Here is a 22499-nt window from a genome sequence, read left to right as displayed (position 1 = left end):
TTTCCTCTTTTCCTTACTCTCTCGCATTTCTCCTAAATGGGACGGAGTACCACTTGTAACTGTGGGGCTGGCCATGGTTTAGACATGGTGTTTGGATCAGGAGTCGCTGTGGTAGTATGTGTGAAAGAGCTATTGGAAAGCAGAGCGTGAGAAGGTCGGGGCTGGGAGCCAGCCTGTCCTTGATTAAGTTACTTAACTGCTCCGTGCCTCGGTTTCCCCATTTGTAAACTGGCAAGATGGCAGGAATGATTGTGGGGAGGAGTGGATGGTGTGAGAAGGACAGCGCTCAGCCCGGCGCCTGGGAGCCGGGGCGCACCCCCAGGAATCATTAGACAGCTCAGGGTAGGTGCTAGATGAACAAATGCACAACTGAGGCCCTGCCTCCTGTCTCCCCAAGTGCCTGGTGGGAGAACTTCATTAGTTTGGTGTAAAATATAAAACAACTCTGCCATACCACGGAAGCAAGTTCCCTCCTAGAAATGCACACCACACAGGATAACTCCGAATTTCTGAGGCTCAGCCTTGTGGAAAGAGGTGCATGATTAAAAACGGCAGAAAACAACTGGAGACTTTCGGTGTTATACACGCTGCACAAAACTGCTTTTACTTGTCAGTCTCGCTGATGGGATCGGGCCGTGGGGGTCAGTCTGGTGACAGGCTGTGTCCTGCTCTGGAGATGGGCTGCTGTTTCCTCAAGAAATCGTTCTCTTTCTGGCACACCATTTCGCCTGGCTCTACTTGTCACCAGGTGCAGGCTGACATGCTTGTAAAGCCTCTAATTTCCTTAGCACCCTCTTGTTTGGGTTTGGGGCATCAAGGTCCTCCAGCCGTTTAACTCTCGAAGGTGTGAGCTAAGGCACTGCTGAGTGGAAACTCTTTCCCTTTCTTGGGCTTGGGTCCCACCTCTGCTCCCCGCCCCCCCTCCCCCTCCTCTCCCCCTCCCCACCCCACTGGGACCTTCTCTGGTGTCTCCCAGACCCCAGGCTGTGAGTGGGACTGGTCCAAGCGAGAACTTTTCCATCCTCTGATCATCACAAGTGCCTCGTTGGCCGTGCTCGTTTCATTGGCCACCAGTTCCTCCAAACCGGGCAATCTGCAGCCTCGGCCGAGCCGCTCACGTGGACAGCACGAGGCTGCATGGACGCCCCTACCCGTGCGCTTAGGGAGAGCCAAGCCATGGCCGGGGCAGCCTGGCCGGTCCCAAGCATGTCTGTTTGGGGCAGCTGTCCCCTCGTTCCTCCTTTCTGTCACCTCTTGTCCTTTCCTTCTGGGATGGGTCAGCCTGGACTCAGCCCAGCAGGAGGCTGTGGGGGTGACAGAGCCCTTTTTTCAAGCTCCTCCCGCAGCAGCAGGTGGGGCTGGCTTCACCCCAGGAAGGTCTGGTCCTCAGGCCTCTGCTCCCAGGAACAGCCACGCCAGCCCCCTTCGTCAGCAAGGTTAGGTCAGGGACAGAGGATACAGGCATCCGAGGTGGAAAGTCTAGGTGAGAATTAATTGGGTGATTGATTTATTAATCCACGTGCTCATTCATTCATTCCATAAACATGTCCTGAGTGCCCACCAAGGGCAGGCTCCATTCCAGGCTCCTGGGCGCCGCGCAGTTTGTATTTTCGTTGGGAGACAGACAATAAACGTGTACCTGGATGACGCAACTCAGGGCAGGTGGGAGTCCCGAGGCACAGGTGAGCCAGGTGGGCCCAGCGAGAGGTGGAGGGGCTGCTGGGGTGGGGGTGGCCCTAGTGGAGGATGAAGTGGGGGGGCGGGTCATGTGAAGGCACTGGGGAGGCCTGTTGCATGGTGGAAGGAAGCCAGGACGGATGGAGCAGAGCGGCCCAAGGGAAGGCGGAGGGAGGCTGGGCTTGGGAAAGCCTTGGGATTTTACTAAGTTGGCGGTAAGCCAGGGCAGGTCTAACCGATGCATAACCCTTGCCTGGCCTGCAGCGGGTGAAGCCCTGGGAGCGAAAGGGGCCTCAGCGGCCATGCACGCAGGGTTCTTCCAAGCTCTGGGACGTCACAAAGCGCCTCCAACTGGCCAGGGAGCCAGATGAATCTGAGGGGCAGGGGCAGGAGAATGGACATGTCCTGCAGGGGGATGTGAGGGCCGAAGCTCGAGGCCACCAGCTGTCTCTCCAGGTGGGTTTCTCTGCTCCTCCATGGTACCCAGTGTTCAGCCAGGACAGAGGGTGGTGGGCCAGCCTGGCCTGGGGCCGGGCTTCTTCCAGGGGGGACCGTTTACTGGGGTGGGCACAGGCCCGCAGAGGGACTTGCTCTTGGTCGCAAAGGCCCGTGGTGGAGCCAAGGCTGGAACCCTGCCTGTCTCGCCTTCAGGCCTGGCGCTTTCCCCTCCATGCTGCAGTTGCTGCCTGCGGCCGAGGGCCCAAGCTGACCAGAGCAGAGCCACTGGAACAGAGCTGCTGATGATTTAGGCTCACTTGGAGGGACGTTGAGCCCCAGGCGATGCTTGCCAGGCAGTGGAAGCCATGGAAGGTTGTACGAGGAGTGTTCTGAGCATGCTATGAGAGGATTAATGGGGCAGCTGGAAATGGGTGTGGTGGAGGAAAGACTGGCAAGCAGAGGCTGAGAAGAGTCTTTTTTTTTTTTTTTTTTGCTTGAGGCAGCTGCTGGCCAGCCCCAGTGGCACCTCCTCCAGGAAGCCTTCCTCTCTCTCTCTTGCAAGCTTCTTCTGCTCTGGGCTGCAACCCCCTGCTTTGGTTTTATTTGTATGCTCCCCAAAGGCAAGACTTGGGGACCAAGCAATTGTGGGACAGGGAATATTCTGGAGTGGGGGGGGGGTGGAGTGAGGACCTTCGCAGGCAGTGGCTATGGGGCAGACAGGAGGCCCTGGCAGTGGGAAGCCCTGGGGAAGGGGAGCGGCAGGCGTAGGGGGTCGGTGGGGGGTTGTCCAGGAGGACTCTGGGCTCCCAGGCAGCTGCACCCCCACCCCTCCTGATACTTCTCGGGGTGAGGTCCTCGGGGGGCTGTCAGGCTGGCAGAAAGGTAAAAATCAGGACTGGGAACCGTTTCTCAACTGGAAGCCGGTGTCCGGGAGCCTGTTCTATGATCGGATGGGAGACGGGAGCCTTCCCTGTTCCGGCCTGTCCTGCACTGTTCCAGGCTGGCAGCAGGAGACCCCGTCCAGGCAGGGCGGGAAGAAGTGTCCCTGCATCCTCTGGACAGAAAGTCTCATCTCACAGGTGGAGTTCCTCCAATAGATGATTTGTCTGTTTTTTTTTTTTTAAATAAAGATACTGCAACACTAGTATTGACTGTCTTCAATTTGACATTTGACTTTAGAAAGACAAACGAACCAACCCAGCTTCCTAGTAATTCAGGAGTTTTGATCCAGTGCTGCAGGCCCATTAGGCTTCGGGCCCTCCTTCCTCAGGAAGTAACAGAAGGAAGGGCAGAGAAGACTTATTTAAGGTGCTTCACTTTGAAGGGAAGGCTGTCTCGGCATTTTTTTTTTTCATTTTTTATTTATAATATAACATATATACAAAGCAAAGAAAGAAAAAATCAATACTTTTCAAAGCACTCTTCAACAAGTAGTTACAGGACAGATCCCAGAGTTTGTCATGGGTGACCATTCCACAGTCTCAGATTTTTCCTTCTAGCTGCTCCAAAACACTGGCGGCCAGAAGGAATATTAATAGAGTGATTCAGCAGCCACACTTGTTTGTTAAATCCTGTTTTCTCTGTTACGCCTCCTTCTCCTTTAATCCTTCTCCCCATCCACAGGGATCTTTGGGGAATGCCTGTTTCCATGTTGAGAAGATGTGTCCGCATTAAAGGACAGGGGATGTATTTAATTGATAATCCTGGAAAGGCTGGTCCCTCTGGGTTCCAGGATTTATCTGACCTAAGAACCTTCCAGGAATTATATATTCCAGGAAGGCAAACCTAGTACGTGAAACCTTTATAGAGTCTCAGTTTGAGCCCCAGGCAATCTCAGGAGTCAACAGGAGTGATGTCGGTTGGGGCTTAGCAAACCATGGCCATCAGCACCGTCTAATTGGGGCTGGTGTGAGAGCAGCCTCCAGATCAGCCTCTTGATTCCAGTTGATCTCTCTTGGCCACTGAGGCCTTATTTTATTACACTTCTTTTTTCCCCTTCTGGTCAGTGAGATGTTTCCGATCCCACAGTGCCCTCTTCCACTATTTTTTTTTTTTTAATGATTCAAAGCTCCTTGTAATTAATATATATTTTGCTCCTGTTGCTGGCAGAAGCCCTTGTAAGTGCTTCGTGTGACACACTTTATTTCCTCTCTGTTACACAGGTGGCAAACCACCATTAACTTCATTTTTAGCTTGGAAAGCCTGGACATGGTCACAAAATCATTTAGAAGTCTTCTTTGAGTGTGTTTTTAGGTGACGTTTAAAAGTTCCCAGCTGGCGGAAGATTTCATGACACTCAAGACGCTTGTATGGTTTCATTCCAGAGTGTATGCGTTGGTGAACACTGAGATTCCCCTTGTGGCTGAAGCATTTCCCACAGTCCTTACACTGGGAGGGTTTCTCCTTTGTGTGGATCCTGCTGTGACCATGCAGGGGGATTCATGGGTAAACTCCTTGAGACAGAGTTCACATTTGAATGGCTTTCTCCGGTGTGTATTCGCTGGTGAACTCTGAGGTCTGAGCACTGCATGAAGCCTTTCCCACAGGAATGGCATTTAAAGGGTCTTTCTCCTGTGTGTGTCCTCTGGTGAATGTCAAACTGAGATTTATACTGAAATCTTTTCTCGCATACTGCACACTGATGTGGTATTGATCCTTTTGGTTCTTTACCTTGACCATCAGGAAGGCTGGGTGGTCTTGTAGTGGTCAATGAGTTAACTGGTATTAACCCAGATTTTCTTAGGAATTCATTTTGGCTCAAATGTATCACTTCTTCTTGAGGCTGTCCTTGAGAACTGAAGGTATTGTCTCGTTTTCTTCTTTTGGAACATCTCAGAATTCCAGGAGACTCTTCTATGCTCACACTTTGAGTAGAAACTTCTCTCTCCAAAGTGTGTGTGGGAGATAAGCCAGCATTCACATTTTTTTTTTATTAATTAACGGAAAAAAAGAAATTAACCCAACATTTAGAAATCATACCATTCTACATATGCAATCAGTAATTCTTAACATCATTACATAGATGCATGATTATCGTTTCTTAGTACATTTGCATCGGTTTAGAAGAACTAGCAACACAACAGAAAAGGATATAGAATGTTAATATAGAGAAAAGAAATAAAAGTAGTAATAATAGTAAAAAACAAACAAAAAAAACCCTATAGCTCAGATGCAGCTTCATTCAGTGTTTTAACATGATTACTTTACAATTAGGTATTATTGTGCTGTCCATTTTTGAGTTTTTGTATCTAGTCCTGTTGCACAGTCTGTATCCCTTCCGCTCCAATTACCCATTATCTTACCCTGTTTCTAACTCCTGCTGGACTCTGTTACCAATGACATATTTCAAGATTATTCTCGAATGTCTGTTCACATCAGTGGGACCATACAGTATTTGTCCTTTAGTTTTTGGCTGGACTCACTCAGCATAATATGCTCTAGGTCCATCCATGTTATTACATGCTTCATAAGTTTATCTTGTCTTAAAGCTACATAATATTCCATCGTATGTATATACCACAGTTTGTTTAGCCATTCTTCTGTTGATGGACATTTTGGCTGTTTCCATCTCTTTGCAATTGTAAATAACGCTGCTATAAACATTGGTGTGCAAATGTCCGTTTGTGTCTTTGCCCTTAAGTCCTTTGAGTAGATACCCAGCAATGGTATTGCTGGGTCGTATGGCAATTCTATAGCATTCACATTTTTAATGTAAATTCCTTCCTTGGGAACATCCTCTGCCCTCATGGAATCTGCACGTCCCTTTGGCAATGGGGATTCTTGGGCTTTAAGTATTGTTTCCTCTTTCCTGTCTTCTTCCATCTGGTTTTCTTCCAAGTTCTGCTTGGGTCTCAGCTCCTCACCACTCTCATGAATGTTCTCTGGCAGAAGAACTTCATTTCTCTGCCCCCTTGATATTTCACTGGTCTCTGGCAAATCCTGAAGCTTTCTACAAACTTTCTGGCTGTTCTCCTGCTGTGTCCCACTCTTAGAGAAGTTGGAATTTCCAGACAAGACACTCACATCAATCACATCACTGGACTCAGATTCAGCCATTTGAACATCTGAATTTCGCAGAAGAAATTCCTGTCCTTGCAAGGAGACTATGGACCACATCTGGGGTGTCCTGTTATTTCTTAGCATGTCTTCCAAGTCTTTGCAACTCTTTACACCATTTTCCTTGACTAAGACCTGAAGCTCCAGCGGCATGGAGATCATGAACTGCTCCATCACCAGCTTATCCAGGATCTGTTCCTTGGTGTAAAGGTCTGGCCTCAGCCACAGATGGCAGAGCTCAGTGAGTCTTCTGAGACAACTGATGGGGTCCAACTCCTCTGAGCAGGCAAATTCTCTGAAGTGTATGTGCCAAGACTCAAAGTTGGAGTCTTGCTTTTCAAGATCAATTTCTTGGGATGGTACAAATTGTGGTGGCTCTGACCCAGGGCTGTTGCCAGATTTTCCCTGAGATGATGTAGCCATATTGAGTGGAGAACTTAAAGGGTGACACAGCAATGTCTCCTAGAAGCCAGTATCTAATTGAGACCTGTCTAAAGGGGTCTGCTTTGGTTTATCCTTAGAAATGGGTCCACAGTTTGTTCAGAAGTCTCCTTCTTGTCTCCTTGCTTTCAGTCAATATTCCTATGCCTCAGGTCTGCTCTCCTCTTCCACTATTTTTAAAAATTGTTTCTTGTTGGGAGGCAGCATGTTTAATGCTCCACGTAGAACCCCCCGAGCCTTCTGGGGCTGCCCTGCTGAGCTCTGCAGGATGTGGAGGGGGACAGAAGGGCAGGGGGATGGGAGGGCCTCGCTAATCAGCTGCGGCTGGCAAGGGCCTTTCTGTGAACCCACCCATGCCAGTCCCCGGCCTTGCCATGCCCTGCTCAGAGATTCAGCATGTTAGTTAGTGGGTTAATCCAGGGAGAAGCTCACTGCTTGGCCAGCAGTCACGAGGCTCTCGGGCACACTTAGTGGGGCCATCTGGGCTGTGGAAATGCAAATCTCCCTCCTCAGACCGGGAGGTGCTGCCTCTGCTGTCACACTGGGACAGGTGAATAGGGAGCAGCTGTGTCCTAGGTCTGTGAGCCAGGTGGTGGGAAGTGAGAGGATCTCAGTCTCTCACAGGTCTGGAGGCTGGAAGTCCGAAATCAAGGTGGGGGCAGGGTGGCGGCGCCCCTCTGGCAGCTTTTGGGGGGCTCCCTCGTTGCCTCTGCCAGCAGCTGGGGCCCTGGCATTCCTCATGTGACACTGCAGCCCTGCAGTGGGGCGGCTCCCTCTGTGCCCATGTGCCCTCTCCTCTTCTTATAAGGACACCAGTCACTGGATTTCCAGAATGACCTCATCTCCATCCTTAATCGCATTCTTTCTCCAAATAAGGTCACCTTCACAGGTTCCAGGTGGATGGGAATTTTGGGAGACATCACCCAAGGCACCAAAAAAAGGTGCCTTGCCCAGGTGTGTTGGGACCTCACTGCCCCACCTCACTCACTGATACTTCTTTTGCATTGGAGGCCATTTGTCTCTGAGGCAGCTGGAGGCAGAGACAAGAGTCAGGGTGTTGCTGGTGTGAGTCCTTCTTTCATGAGGTGGTTGTTGCCCAGCCCAGGTAGCACCTCCTCCAGGAAGCCCACCCCTCTCTCCACAAATCTGGGCCCGTTCTGTGTTGACTTACTGCCCCTCCGCCCATTATTTATTTATTTTTCACCCATAATTTTTACTTAGCTGTCCATACCCTGGATAAAAGGAGCATCACCAGATACAAGGGTTTCACAATCATACGGTCACACTGTAAAAGCTATATAGTTATACAATCATTTTCAAGAAACAAGGCTACTGGAACACAGCTCTACAGTTTCAGGTACTTCCCTCCAGCCATTCCAATGCACCATAAACTAAAAAGGGATAGCTATATAATGCATAAGAATAACCTCCAAGATAATTTCTCAGCTCTGTTTGAAATCTCTCAGCTGCTGAAACTTGATTTTTTCTAATTTCTCTCTTTGCCCTTTTGGTCAAGAAGGTTTTCTCAGTCTCATTTTGCTGGGTCTCAGCTCATACCAAGAGTCAGGTCCCATGTTGCCAGGGAGATTTGCAACCCTGGGTGTCATGTCCCATGTAGGGGGAGGGTAGTGAGTTCACCTGCAGAGTTGGCTTAGAGAGAGGCCACATCTGAGCAACAAAAGAGGCTCTCTGGGGGTGACTCAGGCCTAATTATAAGTAGGCGTAGCCTCTGCTTTTCTGTGTTGATTTTACCTACTTGTTCCTCCTCGTCTCCCCCCCACCCACCCAGGCTTGGCACTAAAGTTGGATTTTTAGGGGCTAACAATGGGAGAACACCTGTTCAGTCTGTCCAGGTGTGGGGCTGGGGGGAGACCCCAGTGTCTGTCCTCCAGTGATCTCACATGCAGTCTGGGAAGCCATCCTCAGTTTTTTGTGCTTTTGGGATATACACTGTGTGATCCTCGGACACTGGGGAAGCCTCGTCTGCTGGGCGCCCCCAGGTCTCTGCCTGGATTGCCTTGTCCTCCCGTCCTTTTCCTGCTCCACTAGTCCTTTTCTTGGGGGCTCAGTCTCCTGATTCCTCCTTCCGAAAGCCTTCCAGAGCGCAGGGCTCTGTGCTTCCTGCCCCAGCCTCAAAGAATTCCTTCTCTGCCATCAAGCCCCTTGCAGGCAAGGCCACCCTTCGCCTTGCAGTGCCTACCACCCTGCCTGGCGCCCCGAGGATGCTCGGTCCATATTTGTTGATGGATCGAAACGGCCCCAGCACCCGGCACCCGAGCAGCATCTGACAGCTCGCGGGCATCGAGAAGTGTCTGAAGGATTCACTGAACACGGCAAGGCCGAGCGGCGGCTGCCAAGGAGTCTGAGCTGTAGTTAATAAAGCCCGCCCAGCCCTGGGACATTAGCAAAATACCACAATTTATGTAAAGTTTTTCATTATAACTCTGCGGGGAGTTTCCTCTGGTATTAGCATTTCTCAGACTCTCTTATCAGCAGCGCTTCAAGGATAAAAGCTGTGAGCTGGGGAGGGCCGGTAGGGGAGAACAAACACAGGCTATTTGCACATCCCAGGTAGAGATGGAAGCCACATGTGGCCTCCCCAGACATGTGGGGCCTGTGTTTGGGCCTGCAAAGGACCCTAAAAACGTCCTTCATCGCCACTGTCACGGGCGGTCACCCTTCCCCCAGCTGGGGGAGAGGGCCGGGGTCCGTTTTGGATCACCAGTAAAGTGGCTCTTGGATTTGGCCCTGGACACCTCTGGGACAGTGGGGGAGGCAACCTGGGAGGGGCCCCTCACCAGGGCTGGGGGGGGAGCACTAGGCAGCTGTGTGACCCCAGGCTGCGGGACATCTGATGGGCTGTCCCCAGGGGAGGCGGGTCCATTCTACCACAGCCCGGAAGCAGGGGGGATCTTCCCCAGGATGGGGTATGTGAGGGAGTCCCCGGGCCTCTGCAGGCTCAGCTGCCACTGGGCGCACAATCAGTGGGACCCCAGACCTGCAACATGGGACAAGCACAGAGCCCGAGACCCCCTACCCTGTCCCCACCGAGTGGCATACTTCTAAATGTCTAAATTTCCCCTCTCATTGTAGTCATCACACAAGGGCGGGAAAATAGAGACACTCACAAAGAGGCAAGCCAGCATCTTCACACCCCAGTGCCTTGAGGCAGTCGTTGTTGGCATCTTGGCATTTTTCCTTCTTGTTTTGTGGAGAGAGGCTGTGTGCTACATCTCACTGTCAGTTGAGTTTGGGCCTCAAATGGGGACCAAACTTTTAGGTGGTCAAAGAGTTTTCGATTCTGGAATTGCGGGTAAGGGGCAGTGGCACCCGCCCGTGGGCTCTGCTGGAGGAGTCCGTGGGTGTGGACCTCTCAGCACGGGGCTGGGTGCCCGGTGCAGGGAGCTCTGTCCACAGGTTTGGTGGTGACCGGGGGCTGTGGCTGCTTTGGTTGTAGGCAGCTGCCCCGTGGGACCTGGCTCAGCCCCGGTGGCTGCCACCCGCAATGTGTAACTGGGATTCCATGCTATGAGAGCTGCGCTGGTTTTCACCTACCAAACATTGTCCCTCATCCTACCCAGAAAAGGGACAATCCAGGGGCTGCTCTCTGCTTACCATGGGGCCTCGGGCGAGCTACTCAATTCCTCCAGGCCTCAGTTTCCCCATTTGTCAAACGGAGATAAGTCTCTGTCCCGAAACCCTGCTGTGAGGGGAAAGTACAACCATAGACGCGAAGCACATGCCCCGGTGCACGGCAGGTGCCAGGAGGGTCCGTGCGGGGGCAGATGTGGTGACTGCCATGGGCCGTGCATCTGTCAGGGTGGCCAACATGCACTGCTGTAACAGGCGGATCCCAGGGTCTCAGCGCAGCCCAAGTTCATCTCCCAGGATTTCTTTGTCCTTCTTTTCTGCTCCTCTAACACGACCCTGTCATTTCTTTGGACCTGTGCAACCTCTGACCCCCTGCCCGGGAGAGTGTCCTCTTTTGCCTCTAACTCCCGCAGCAGGAGCAGATGATGGGGGCAGAGGGCCAGGGCCCGGACAGGGGAGACCGGGCCGTAGGCCTCTGCTCGGACCTTTGCCTCCTCCCTGTCACCTGGGGCTCAGAGCCATGCTCTCCTCACTGGTCAGAGAGGGAGGGAGCAAGAAAGTGGTGGGACTGTCAGGCCGGGACCGTGCTGGGCCTGGGCGAGGAGAACAGACGTATCTTTGGGCTGCACAGGATTGAAAGGTTGCATTTGCTTGTGGTTCTCCTTTATCGATGGGCTCTGTGAACATCTGATGAGGCTCATGAAATGAACTGCCGATGACCAGCTAGGAAAAGAAGGGGCCTGGGGTCTTTGGTGACATCTGCCTGCTGCCGAATTGTGCCCAGCTGGGGTAGCTGGAAGGGGAGGGCCGGGCTGGGGGTCAGGAATCTCCAACTATCCCTGGGGACCTGGTCCCGGTGCCGCTAATGAAGATGATGTCGGCACACAGCCCAGTCCCTGCCGCAAATCTGGCAGCACACTTAATATTTTTTTTTCCTGAAGGCACTTATTAATTAACAAAGAAAAATGGTTCATGCTCATTAGAAAATACAGAGGAGCAGAAGGAAGACGTCTCATCCAAGGTTACTGCACACAGTTCACCACCCTTTGGTGAATTTCCTTTCCATCTCTTTTCTTTCCAGGAGCTTGTGACTTTAAAACAATGGTGGCTGAGCTTTTCCCAGTGACAGGCATTTGCTTCCCGATTTATTTTTCACTTGGCTTTCTATCGGTGACATTCTCTGAGCTCCTCCACGGTCCTCGCAGACGTTGGTTTTAAGAGAGGCCTGATTTTCTGTTGTGTCGGTATTCTGAAATTTACCCAAGCGTGTCTTTGCTGTTGGTTGTTTTCAGTGCCCCCCACCCCTGAATATAAAGACATTATTTTCAGAATTTAAGATTCTTTACTTGGGAGAGATTCTGAGAAGTGGAACCACGTGCCTGGGACCTGGGTGAAGCCAACCTCTTCCTGCCTGTAGGACGGGGAGGGGACAGATGTTTCCCCTAAGCCGTTGGACTCGGATCAACAGTTTGGATTCTAGAGCAGGCCCCCCGACTTCCAGAAGCTGGTCGGTGCCCATTCTCATGGATTGATGCCCTCGTGGGTTGAGGGGAGAAGCTTTCTTTGCTCCTGGCAAAGAGCAGCAGGGGCTGAGAGCCACGTCGGCCGGGCACGCCTTCACTGGCTCATTCCAAACACGCATCTCTCATTTGTGCCTTTGGTTTTAACTTCTTAGTGAAGTCTTAGCTATGCCGAGGTCTAATCCAGCAGGCCAGATTCGGAATGGCATTGCTTACCGGCCTCCTTTCCAAAGACATGTCTGCTCATCCTAATCATTGCTGCTAATTTTTCATTTCATTTTATTTTTTTGTTTTTTCTTTTTAAATGCAATTTTATTGAGATATGTTCACAAACCATACAAACCAAAGTGTAGGATCACTGGCTTGATGTGTCATCATGTAGTTGTGCATACATCCCTATGATCAATTCATTTTCCTTTCATTTGTGCTTCCTTAACTCTCCATGGCTGTGTACAATGTCCTGCCTTCTGGTTGGGTCTGACTGCAGTCAGACTCCAGGTGTTGGTTGAGGAAGTGGTGGCTTTGGTTAATTTGAGTTCTGGTTCACCAAGAGGTTCTGAGCGCCTCTCTTTCTCTCACACACACAAACACACACAAACACACACATATACGCTCACATGTCACTGATACATGCCAACAAAGAAAGATCTCATCAAATATTGTTAAGTTGTGGCAGCATGGGCAAGCCAGGAAGGCTTCTGGGAAGCAGTGTGGATGATTGGAGGACCTCTGTGGGTAGATACGGGAGTAGGGTGGGGACTTCTCATAGAGGAGAAAACTGGAACAAATGCCTGGGGTGGTGGTGGGAGCAGATGGGAGAACTGAGTGTGGTGTGGTGGGGCAGGGGCTGGTGGGCAAAGGGATAGAGAGAAGATGACGCAGGAGGAGGCCACACTGCGGCCCCTTGAAGGCCAAGATGAAGGGGTGGGGCTTTATCTTGTAGATCCTGGGGGCCCGCTGGCGGTGTTGTCTTATCCTGGGGCAGCCCATTCCTTGGAAGGGGCCATTTCTGCCGGGACGTCCGGTCACGGGCCCACAGTCGCCTCTGATAGGGGCCGAATCTCCCTGCGGCCTGTCTCTCCTTTGATTAGTTTGTTCATTCATTCATCCCCTCATGCACCCACTCAGGCATCCACTGATGCATCCACTCATGTACCCACTCATGCACCCACCCACTCTTGCATCCACTCATGCACCCATTCAGGCACCCACTCATGCACCCACTCATGCACCCACTCATGCACCCACTCATTCACCCACTCATGCACCCATTCAGACACCCACTCATTCACCCACTCATGCACCCACTCATGCACCCACTCATTCACCCACTCATGCACCCACTCATTCACCCACTCATGCACCCACTCATTCACCCATTCATGTACCCGCTCATGCACCCACTCATGCACCCGCTCATTCACCCACTCATTCACCCACTCATGCACCCACTCATGCACCCACTCATTCACCCACTCATGTACCCACTCATTCACCCACTCATGCACCCACTCATTCACCCACTCAGGCACCCACTCATTCACCCACTCATGTACCCGCTCATGCACCCACTCATGCACCTGCTCATGCACTTACTCATGCACTCACTGCTGCACCCACTCATGCATGCACTCATGCATTCACTGATGCATCCATGCCCATTGTGTGGTGGTCTGACGCCCTGGGCCCTGCTTCTGGGAGCATTTGCAGGAGCAAACCTGCCCTCAGGGCCCAGCCAGGACCTACAGGGCAAGTCCTCCTGGCTTACTCCTCCTGCAGCCTTCCTCCCCCTCCCCCCTCCTTTTCCTCCCCCTTCCTTCCCCCTCTCCTGTCTCTCCTCTTTCCTCCCCACCCACCTTCTTTCCCTCCTCTTCCCCCGCCCCTCTTTGCCCTCTTTCCTCTGCTTCCCCTTTTCCAACTCCTCCTCCCACTTCTCTTACCCCCTGTCTCCCTCCTTCCCCTCTTCTTCCTCACCTCTTCCTCCCCCATCCCTTCACCTCCTTCCTCCCCCTCCTTCTCCCCTCCCCTCCCCTCTTCTTCCCCTCCCTCTCTCCCTTCCCTCCCCTCCCCCCTTCTCCCGCCCCAGTGCCCTGCCCCAGCTGCCTTGATTGTCCTCTGTCCCTCCATCCATCCCTCCGCACAATGAGGCGGTTGTGGCCGCAGCCCCTGAAGCGGGCAGCAAGGGGGAGGCCCAGTTTCCAGGCACTGTCAGCCTCCCCGCCAGGCCCTCAGCGGGTGGCAACCTGAGCCTGGGCAGCCGCTGGGTGTCCGGCCCGCAGGCTTTGTCTGCAGGATGAAGAGCCCCTGGCCGGGTGCCATGTTGCCTGGGCAGTGGGGGCCTCAGGGACAGCGACCAGCCGGGCATCATGCAAAGGGGCATGAGCATGGGGCAGCCCTGTGGTGCTGGGTCCACACAGTCACTGTGTGCACAGGAGTCTCCTCACGCCCCCCTTGACCGGATGTATGAGTCAGCTGGGGTGATAGATGCCAGGTGCATACAGTTGGCGCTCAATTACTGTTCTTTAACTCAAAAGATGCAAGGGCCCTTTCCTTGGCCATAGTGCTGCCCCTCTGCAGATGGCCATGTGAGTCCCCTGGCTTCTCTGGGGTCAGCGTGTCACAGGCGTTGTGCTCCCCAGGCTGGCCGGCCAGTGCTCCCCACTGGCAAGGGGGATTCGCACCCAGTGCCCAGCCCCGGCTGCAGCCACCGCCATCTCCCTCTCAGCTGTCCTGGCACCTGCTGTCCGGCCCTGCACCGACCTCAGCCTTGTCTCGGCCATGTTCTAGGTCTCCCTGGGTTGCCCTCCAGGGGTGCCCCTCCCCAGGAGCTCCCATCTCACAGGCAGCCCATGAACACATGCTGAATCTTGCACTTGCCACCCCTGGGCCTGCCTCTCTCTTCTTCTGGGGAGGCCCCCATCCTCTCTGATGGCATTTGGGGGGCCTTCTGCACGGGGTGGGGGGCCCAGTCCTGTGAGTGTCGGGCATTCATGACCCAAGACTGGGCTCGGGGGCAGCAAGTGCCACCCCCTCTCCAGAGACTCAGTGGTGGGACGCCTGGGGGTTGGGGGCACTGTCCAAGGGTGCCCCGGGACGTGGCGTGGTCCCCATTTTATCTGGCAAGGCTGCTGAGGCTTGGAACCCTGGCCGGTGCCCCTCTGCACCTGGGAGACCTAGGATGACGGGGGGTGGCTAAAGACATGGGCCTTGGGCAGGTGGCAGCCTCGCTGGGCCTCAGTTTCCCCTCCTGTAAAATGGGCACTGTGATTGCCCTGGCCACCCAGGGTGGTGGTGAGTGATCGAGTGAATCTCTGCAACTGCCAGCCCAGGCAGGTCCTGTTTTGCTGCCCCCCCTCACCATGGGACCCAGCCAGTCCCCAAAGTGGGACCCAGCCAGCCCCCTCCGCTTGCTGTGTGGCCCCTTCTCTCTTGCTTTGCTGGCCCTGGTGGTGGGTGAAGGGGGGGACCAGACTCTTTGGCTCTGCCTCCAAGGTGCACAGCCAGCTTTGGGGTGCACCCCCTCCCCCAGTGCCAGGCATCACCATGTGGGGTCACACGTGCAGAACCCGCTGGGGGCCTTGGCCCTGGGGTCCTCGTCCTTGAGCATTCAGCTGAGCCCTCTCCTCTGGTGCCTGGGGTCATCCCCACCTCCCTGGACTCTGCACTTGGCGGTCAAGACTCTGACCTTTGTGCTCCCCCCAGCCCCGGTTCGCTTCCTGCAGGCCAGAGCCCTGCCCGAGTCCCCCTGGCTCCCCCAGGCCCACTGCGGAGTCCTGTGAGGTCCCAGTCACTGTGGGGGGATGGGTGAACCCCAAAGTGGGCAGGAAGGACCCCAGAGTTGGCTGGCAGGACGTGTCCCCTTGGTTCCCCTGTGTGCCAGGTTAGACCCCGCCCCTTGGTCCCCTCTGCTGTCCTCAGGGCTGCAGGCAGCCGGTTCCCGGCATGAATGCCGCTCTTGTGTGGCTCTGCCCTCCCCTCCCCTGTGTGGCTCTGCCCTCCCCTCCCCGGCCCTGCCTGCCCTGTGCCCCCACCCCAGGGTTACTGCTGGGCGGAAGAGTTGATGACTTGGGCATGGGGAGCCCCAACTCTGATCCCACCCTCTCCCCGCAGCCCTGGGCCTTGGACAAACCATGACCCTGGCTGGTTTTCCCTCTGCAACAAGGGGGTGGGTGGGTCTAAATGACCTTCCCCTCCCCTCCCTTCCAGCTCAGATGTTCAGGAACTTATTTCTCTCATCCTCGTCTGGGGTTTCTGCAGGGTCGGAATCATGGGGTTCACCCTCAGTGGGGGAAGGGGACTTAGACATAGTTTACGTGACCCCAAAGAGTAAGGTGGGCCCAGGAGGCACCTCTGACCTGCACCCTCAGCTGGAGCATGGGACCCCCGGCCTCTCCAGCCCTGGCGCCCTCTGGCCATGACCCTCTCCAAGGGGCAGGGTCTGTGGGTTGCAAGCACAGGGCGGGGGGCAGGCATGGCCTTTGAGGCCACATCCCGCCTCCCTCTGCCCAGAGGGGCTGCCGAGGCCACGGTGCCTGAAGGGCTGGCTTTTCTAGAAAGGTGCCTGGAGCTTCCTCCAGCTTCCAGAAGGCCCGGGACCAACAGGTTAGGAGCCCAGGGCCGGGGGGCTGCCCAGGTGCTGGAGCCATCCTAGGGGACAGCACCTTTCTTGGTTCTGGGGAGGGAGCCCACCCACACCTCTGGTGAAGGGGGCAGATCTGCTTCCCAAACTGTGTGGACCCCGTTGTGAGAATGTGGGGGCGGGGGATTGTACCTGCGGATGGGACCCCTGACTTCATTACCCGACCCCTGAGCCAGGGTCCCTGGTTCTGCTCTGCCCAGGCAGGGCGCCCTTCCCCTCTGCTCTTGGGACCCTCACGCCACACCCAGCTTCCTGCCACAGAGATCCCGACAGTGTTGGGGTGGGGGGGCTTCGGAAGCCAAGCCCCCCTCCATCTGCAGAAGTGCTTCTCCCCCTCTGGGATGGGCCCCACCAGGAGGATAATTAAGAAGCCACCAGGCACTGCAGAGCTGTGCAAATTGTGGGATTAGTGGGGCCATAGCGGGAGGCCTCCCAAAAGGGCTGCCCTTCCCGCCCCCTGTCCTGGCTTCCCCGTCCTCCCAGCTCGGCACATAAAGCCCGGGGGTGAGGGGAGACCAGCCAGGGTAGGGGGTGCAGAAAGGATCCCAGAAGGAATGGGCCGGGAGGGGTGCAGGGCTGAAAAGGGGTGATCTCCAGCTCAGCCGAGGGTGGGGGGCTCTCCCCACAGCTGGGTACCCAGTGAGGAGGGGCTACTGCGAGCTGGGCCCAGCCTGAATGCAGCTAAGTGGACGGCAGTTGTGCCCCAATTAGAAACTGTGCCACCAGCAGGCCCGGCCCACTACGGTGCCTGGAGCCCCCGATTCCAGTCGGGGTGCTGCTTGTTTTCCAGGCTCGCCCCACATGGCTCTCACTCTGAGCCATGCCGGGTTCCTTTGGGTTCAGATCCCTCGGCCCTGGGTACGGTTCCTGGAGACCATCTCTGGCCTGAAGCTTAAAAGAACAGCTGGAGATAACGTCTCCCCCCTTCTTTTCAAACAAGGCCTGTGAAGTGGGAGCCGGTTTGATGCTGGAGAATTTTCTAGTTGGGTGATTGCTGCTCTTTCTTCCTAAAGGTGTTTGGGGCTGGGGAGTGTGAGTCCTGCAAAGTGATGCCCACCCTGCTTGTCTTATCACCCCAAAACAAGAGAGATAGGGGGGCTGTTGTCAGGGCTTCTGCTCGCAGGGTGGACCCTCACTCCAGCCTTCCAGCTTGGGGTGCCTGGCTGCCTATGGAACATTTCTACTTGGGGGTGTTTTAAGTACCAAACCTGTCCTGAACTCAGGTGTGTCCCTACCTCACCGTCAGCCAAGCAGGGAGCTGGGTGTGGATGCGACCCCTCCCGGAAGCCCCCAGCCCTGGCTCCGGCCAGAAGGGCAGGAGGACAGGGGCAGCATGGCAGGTTCTGGAGGCCATCAGGGGCTGATAAAACTGGATGTCCTCGCTGGCGGCTGATGAGCCAACCAAAGCTTGTCAGAATTAGGAAGAGAGAGGGTGACAGGGCTCCATGGACCGAGGTGGACCTGGCGTCACCCCTGCCCTTCAGGGCCACTGAGAAGTGGGCCGAGCAGGAGCAGAGCTGGATTCCTGGGGTGAGGGTGTATGGAGGACAGAGGCGCTTTCTGGAGAGCTTCCTTGAGGAGGGAGTCACAAGTGGGACCTGAGGGAGCAGGGCAGGTGGAGCAGTGGCGTTTGTGCAGAATGAGCCCATGTGAGCCAGGGCCTGGGGACCCTGGGGAGTCCAGGTGCCTGGGACTGGAGAGCTGAGGGGTGGGGAGAGGGGGCATGCTCAGGGGTTCTGTGAATCTGCTGCATGGCGATGCAGCCTCTCCCGGGAACTGAGGCAACCCTGCCTCTGACTTCTAATAATAAAATGACCACGGTATTCACCAAAGCGCTGCACAAATATGAACTCAGTACTTTCTTACCACAGGTAGATGCTGTCACCATGCCCATTTACTGGTGGGGAAATGGAGGGGCCAGAGAAGGGGCAGCTCTGAACCCAGGCTGTCGAGTGTCCGTGCACTTAAAGTACCCCAGGCGTCTGCGCACCCCCACCCTGACCCTCCTCCTGCCACCTTTCTCATCCCCAGACCTGGCCCACTCCCCTCTGCTGCCAGCCTGGCCTGCTTCACCCTGGACCTGCAGCGTGGCTCCCTGTGGTCCCACCTCGGGCGGCTATTTAGCAGCTGCCCTGTGCCAGGCCACGGGGCTGCAGCAGCGATGGAAGCGGAAAACGCCCGTGTGGACCTGTGCTCGGTTGGGAGCGAGACGACAAGTGTGTAGGCGCACCCACCCTTAGTGCGGGCTCGGGCGGGATGAGCGCGTGAGACGAGGGCCTGGGACACACCTGCGTGACGGAATGAGTGAGTGATGGGCCAGCGCGGCACAGAGTTCTCAGGAGCTGGCATCTGAGGGGCCGTGTTGCTGACACGGTTCTGCCCAGCTCCAAGGGGCCGGACTTGCAGCTGCAAGATGAGCGCGAGTGACTGCGTCACCCAGTGAAATATGACCCAAACATCCCCTGCCCGGCATTTACCTTCTGGAACCGAGCCGGGGCTCCGAGGCCAGGCTCGCACCTTGGCTGTGGTCCCCGGTTTGGCCTGCAGCTGTCCTGGGATTGAGCACCCTGGCGCCTTCTGCCCCTGTTTTGTGGGCAAAGGTGGCCCCTGCCACCCCTGGAGGAGCCGGGCTCAGAGGCCGGGCTGGACGGCGTCCTCCGAGCGGCTGCACAGGCCAGTCCATGTGCCGTGGGTCCTCCTTGGGGCCCCTGCGGGAAACTCACTTCCCCAAACCCCCAAACCGAGGCAGAAGCAGGGAGCTGCCATTCTCTTCCCATTGGGCGTGCTGCCACCCCCGTCCCTCTCTGGCCCCCCGTAGACTGTCACTCAACAAATGCTTCTGGGCTGTGCTCTCTCTGACCTGGGAAGGACCTGGCTATACCTAGAATTCCTTTTTTCTGCCTGACTCTTTCCTGGACAAATCCATTATACCCTGGATCACGTCAGCAGCTCTGGTGCCTCCCCCCTGCTCCCCATAATCAAACACTGTTCTCCCCTGCTGGAGCCTCGGGGGGCCCAACCTGGGACCCTGTGAGCAGAGGGAGGGAGAGTGGAGAGATGGCCTGAGAGCTTCTCCAGTGAGAAGGTGGCGGGCAGAGGACTGTCTACACCAGCACTGTCTACACCGGCAATGTCTGCAACCTCGCTGTCTACACCAGCACTGTCTACATCCGTGCTGTCTACACTGGTGCTACCTACACTGGCGTTGTCCCTACCAGTCCTGTCTACACCCATACTGTCTACACCAGCACCATCTACACCTGTGATGTCTCTACCCATGCTGTCTACACTGGCGGTGTCTACACTGGTGCTGTCTATGCCTGCAGCCCATCCCTCCCAGCTTTGCACGTCTTGACATGACATTTTATTTTGCTCACACTTTCTTGTCTCCAGTCTCATCTGCATGACCCATCTGTGAGCTCTTCCTGGGTTTGCCACCACCTTGTATCCCAGCCTTTCTTCCTCCTGGACTGACCCTCAGCGAGAAGTCAGATGCAGGCAGGAGTTGGATGCTGTTTGAACAATGGACCAAATGCTCATTTGATACATGGCTTGCATCTCATTCAGAAGAGTCAAGGTCACTGCTGGGGCCAGCACTGCCCCCTCCCCACTCCTGTCACAGCTGGCGCCTCCTCTCTGGTCCTTGACCTTGCTGAGCACAGTTCTGCCTCAGGGCCTTTGCACTTGCCACCCTCTGCTCTGACCCGCTTTCTGCAGCCAGATATCTGCCTGACTCTCTCCCTCGCTCCCTGCGGGCTCTGCAAGGTCGCTGCTTCCCTGATACCCTCCCACTGCCTGATTTAAAATTGCAGCCCAGGGCCACACTCTGTCCCCTCCTTGAATTTGTTTCTTAATGGCAGTTACCATAATCAGATACAATGTTTGTTTTACTTCAGTTTATTTTCTGTCTGCCCCAGGAAATGTAAACTCAGTAGAGGTAGGCAGGATATTTTTTTATCCATTTTGTTCACTGCTGTGGCCCCAGCTTATAGAACTGTTTCTGGCACTGAGTTGGCAACAAATGACTATTTGCTGAGTGTGTGTGCATGTGTGTGTTCCTGTGTTTGTCACACCCTGTAATAAGAATACTGCATATCATTTAATGGAGTCAGTAGAAATAAGGATATCATCTGCAGAGTCCTCCGAGGCTTGAGTCAGCCCTTTAGGTTTGTGTGCTCCTGGCCTGGGTGTGACACCAGGCCACCCACGTATTTCAGCTTCACAGCCCCGGGCTTCAAGGTGTCCCCCAGTCCGGGGTGATTTGTGTTCTAGACCCAGCCTTGACCTGGCAGCTGCCCCAGCCACTTTCTCATGTGCACAAGCGGGAGCCCAGGCCGGATAATAAAAAGCAAATCTAATCCGATTCTCCAAAATTAGCACCCTCCCCCCTCCGAAGGACCTTTTGAAGAAGGAGCAGGTGTGGGGTCAGGGGCAAGAGAGCCCACAGCAGCTCAAGGAAGACCCGCCCCCCTCCATTTCAGTGACTAAAAGGGGGCAACTTTTTAATTGTGCCGGGAACTCGGACAGGGCGGTGTTCACAGGGCTTATCTGTTGGTGCCGACGATGACAGCTGTTCTGTCTTTTGAGCTTCCTCCATTTCTCCCTTTCCTAAGAAGAAAGCCACCTCATCACTTTTTCTTCTTTCCTGACTCCTCGGCACCTTTTTCTAGTTCTTAAAACGTGTTAGTTGTGAATTGGCTCCCTCCAGATGCAGTTACATTCTCTCAAGCACATTTTTTCTTTTTATTTGCTTTGTATCTAAGCAGGAATGATCTAGCACCACTGTTAGGTTTAAGGAGACGTTTTAAAAGAAAGAGTTGCTTTCCGTGGTGGATCCCCACAGCCCCCGTGGGCGCCGGGGTTTAGAGTGCAGGGCGTTGGGCATCCCCCAGGCCCAGCTCCACATCTCCGGCCTCGCGGGGCCTAGGCACCCAGCAGAAGCCCAGGAGCCACGTCCTGGGTCGTGGGGGAACCAAATACCTTCTAAACCCAGCCAGAGCACAGGGGCGCTGAGCACAGGGGCACCGGCCTCAGCGGTCCTTGCCCAGCTGCTGGGGCTCACGGCGCGGGTGGGTGAGGAGCCACTCACCTGGAACCCGGCACGGGGGGTTGTGAGGTTGGAGGGGAGCCCCTGGCCCGTGGGTGGTGCAGGGCAGGGGAGGGGGGAGCGGCCACAGCAGGGCACCCTGTCTGCAGGCCCTGTCCTTGTGTGATTTGGGGAGCCCTCCTAGACCTCTCCCACGGAGGTGCTATTGCCACCTTCAATTTAAAGGTGGAAAACGGAAACTGCTTCTTTCCAGTATTTCACTTCATTCATTCATTCATTCTTTCATTCAACAAATACTGAGTGCTGACGCTCTACCAAGCGTGGTCCCAGGGCTGGAGGTAACAAAGCACACCCTGACTTGTGTGGTGTTTGGTTGGCCTTATATCCTCATGTCTGGGTGAGGGAGACAGATAAAAACCAAGAGGCAAAAAGGGAAATAATCAAGAGCTACACAGGGGCTGGTCTGTGGGATTTGAAACCCTTTCTCACCAGGAAAAAGGACAGCCATATTGTCCATGCAGGGGTGGGCGGGTGGGGATAGATGTCCTTCCACCCTCTCTCCTCCTCCTCCTCCCTCCCTCCTCCTCCCTCAGGCGCCCCTGTCTCCCCCATCTCATCTCCCTCCCCCTCCCCCATCTCATCTCTCCCTCCCCATCTCATCTCCCCCTCCCCCATCTCATCTCCCCTCCCCCATCTCATCTTCCCGTCCCCATCTCATCTTCCCCCTCCCCCATCCCATCTCTTCCTCCCCCATCTCATCTCCCTTCCCCTCCCCCATCTTGTCTCCCTCCCTCCATCCCTCATCTTCCATGAACATTTATTTTAACGTTTATTTAGCATCGTCTGTGGTCAGTGACTGGGGGAATTGAGGTTGACGAGGTGGAACACGGGTGGGCCGGCGCCTTCCTTCCCGCCCCCAGCCTCTGTATTCCTGGAGCAGACACTGATGGAGGCTGGGTGGTAAACAGCTCCCGTTCCTGCCCCTTGGGGAGGCGAGGGGCTTAAAGGAGAGAAGCAACGTCGGCGTGGCGACAGTGAAGACTGTGTCCACCCCAGCCTCCTTCCCTCCTTCCTGGAGCTGGGTGGGGAC

The 22499-nt window shown here is 55.0% G+C and overlaps 1 protein-coding gene, 1 long non-coding RNA gene and 1 pseudogene across 2 annotated transcripts in view; 2 read left to right on the top strand and 1 right to left on the bottom strand.

Moving 5' to 3' along the window:
- The window catches only part of SORCS2 (sortilin related VPS10 domain containing receptor 2), a 539078-nt gene that overhangs the window by 78688 nt on the left and 437891 nt on the right, over positions 1 to 22499 (top strand). The gene's annotated exons all lie outside the window — the stretch shown is intronic.
- LOC143663456 (uncharacterized) lies at positions 1870 to 3447 on the top strand. The gene is made up of 3 exons (XR_013165912.1): positions 1870 to 2133; positions 2329 to 2487; positions 2619 to 3447. It is a non-coding gene; the product is annotated as an uncharacterized LOC143663456 (long non-coding RNA).
- LOC143663695 (zinc finger and SCAN domain-containing protein 5C-like) lies at positions 4223 to 6594 on the bottom strand (annotated as a pseudogene).

This window comes from Tamandua tetradactyla, chromosome 19 (assembly GCF_023851605.1).
Source record: "Tamandua tetradactyla isolate mTamTet1 chromosome 19, mTamTet1.pri, whole genome shotgun sequence".
NCBI classification, from domain to species: Eukaryota; Metazoa; Chordata; class Mammalia; order Pilosa; family Myrmecophagidae; genus Tamandua; species Tamandua tetradactyla.
This window is presented reverse-complemented; position numbering and strand designations above follow the sequence as displayed.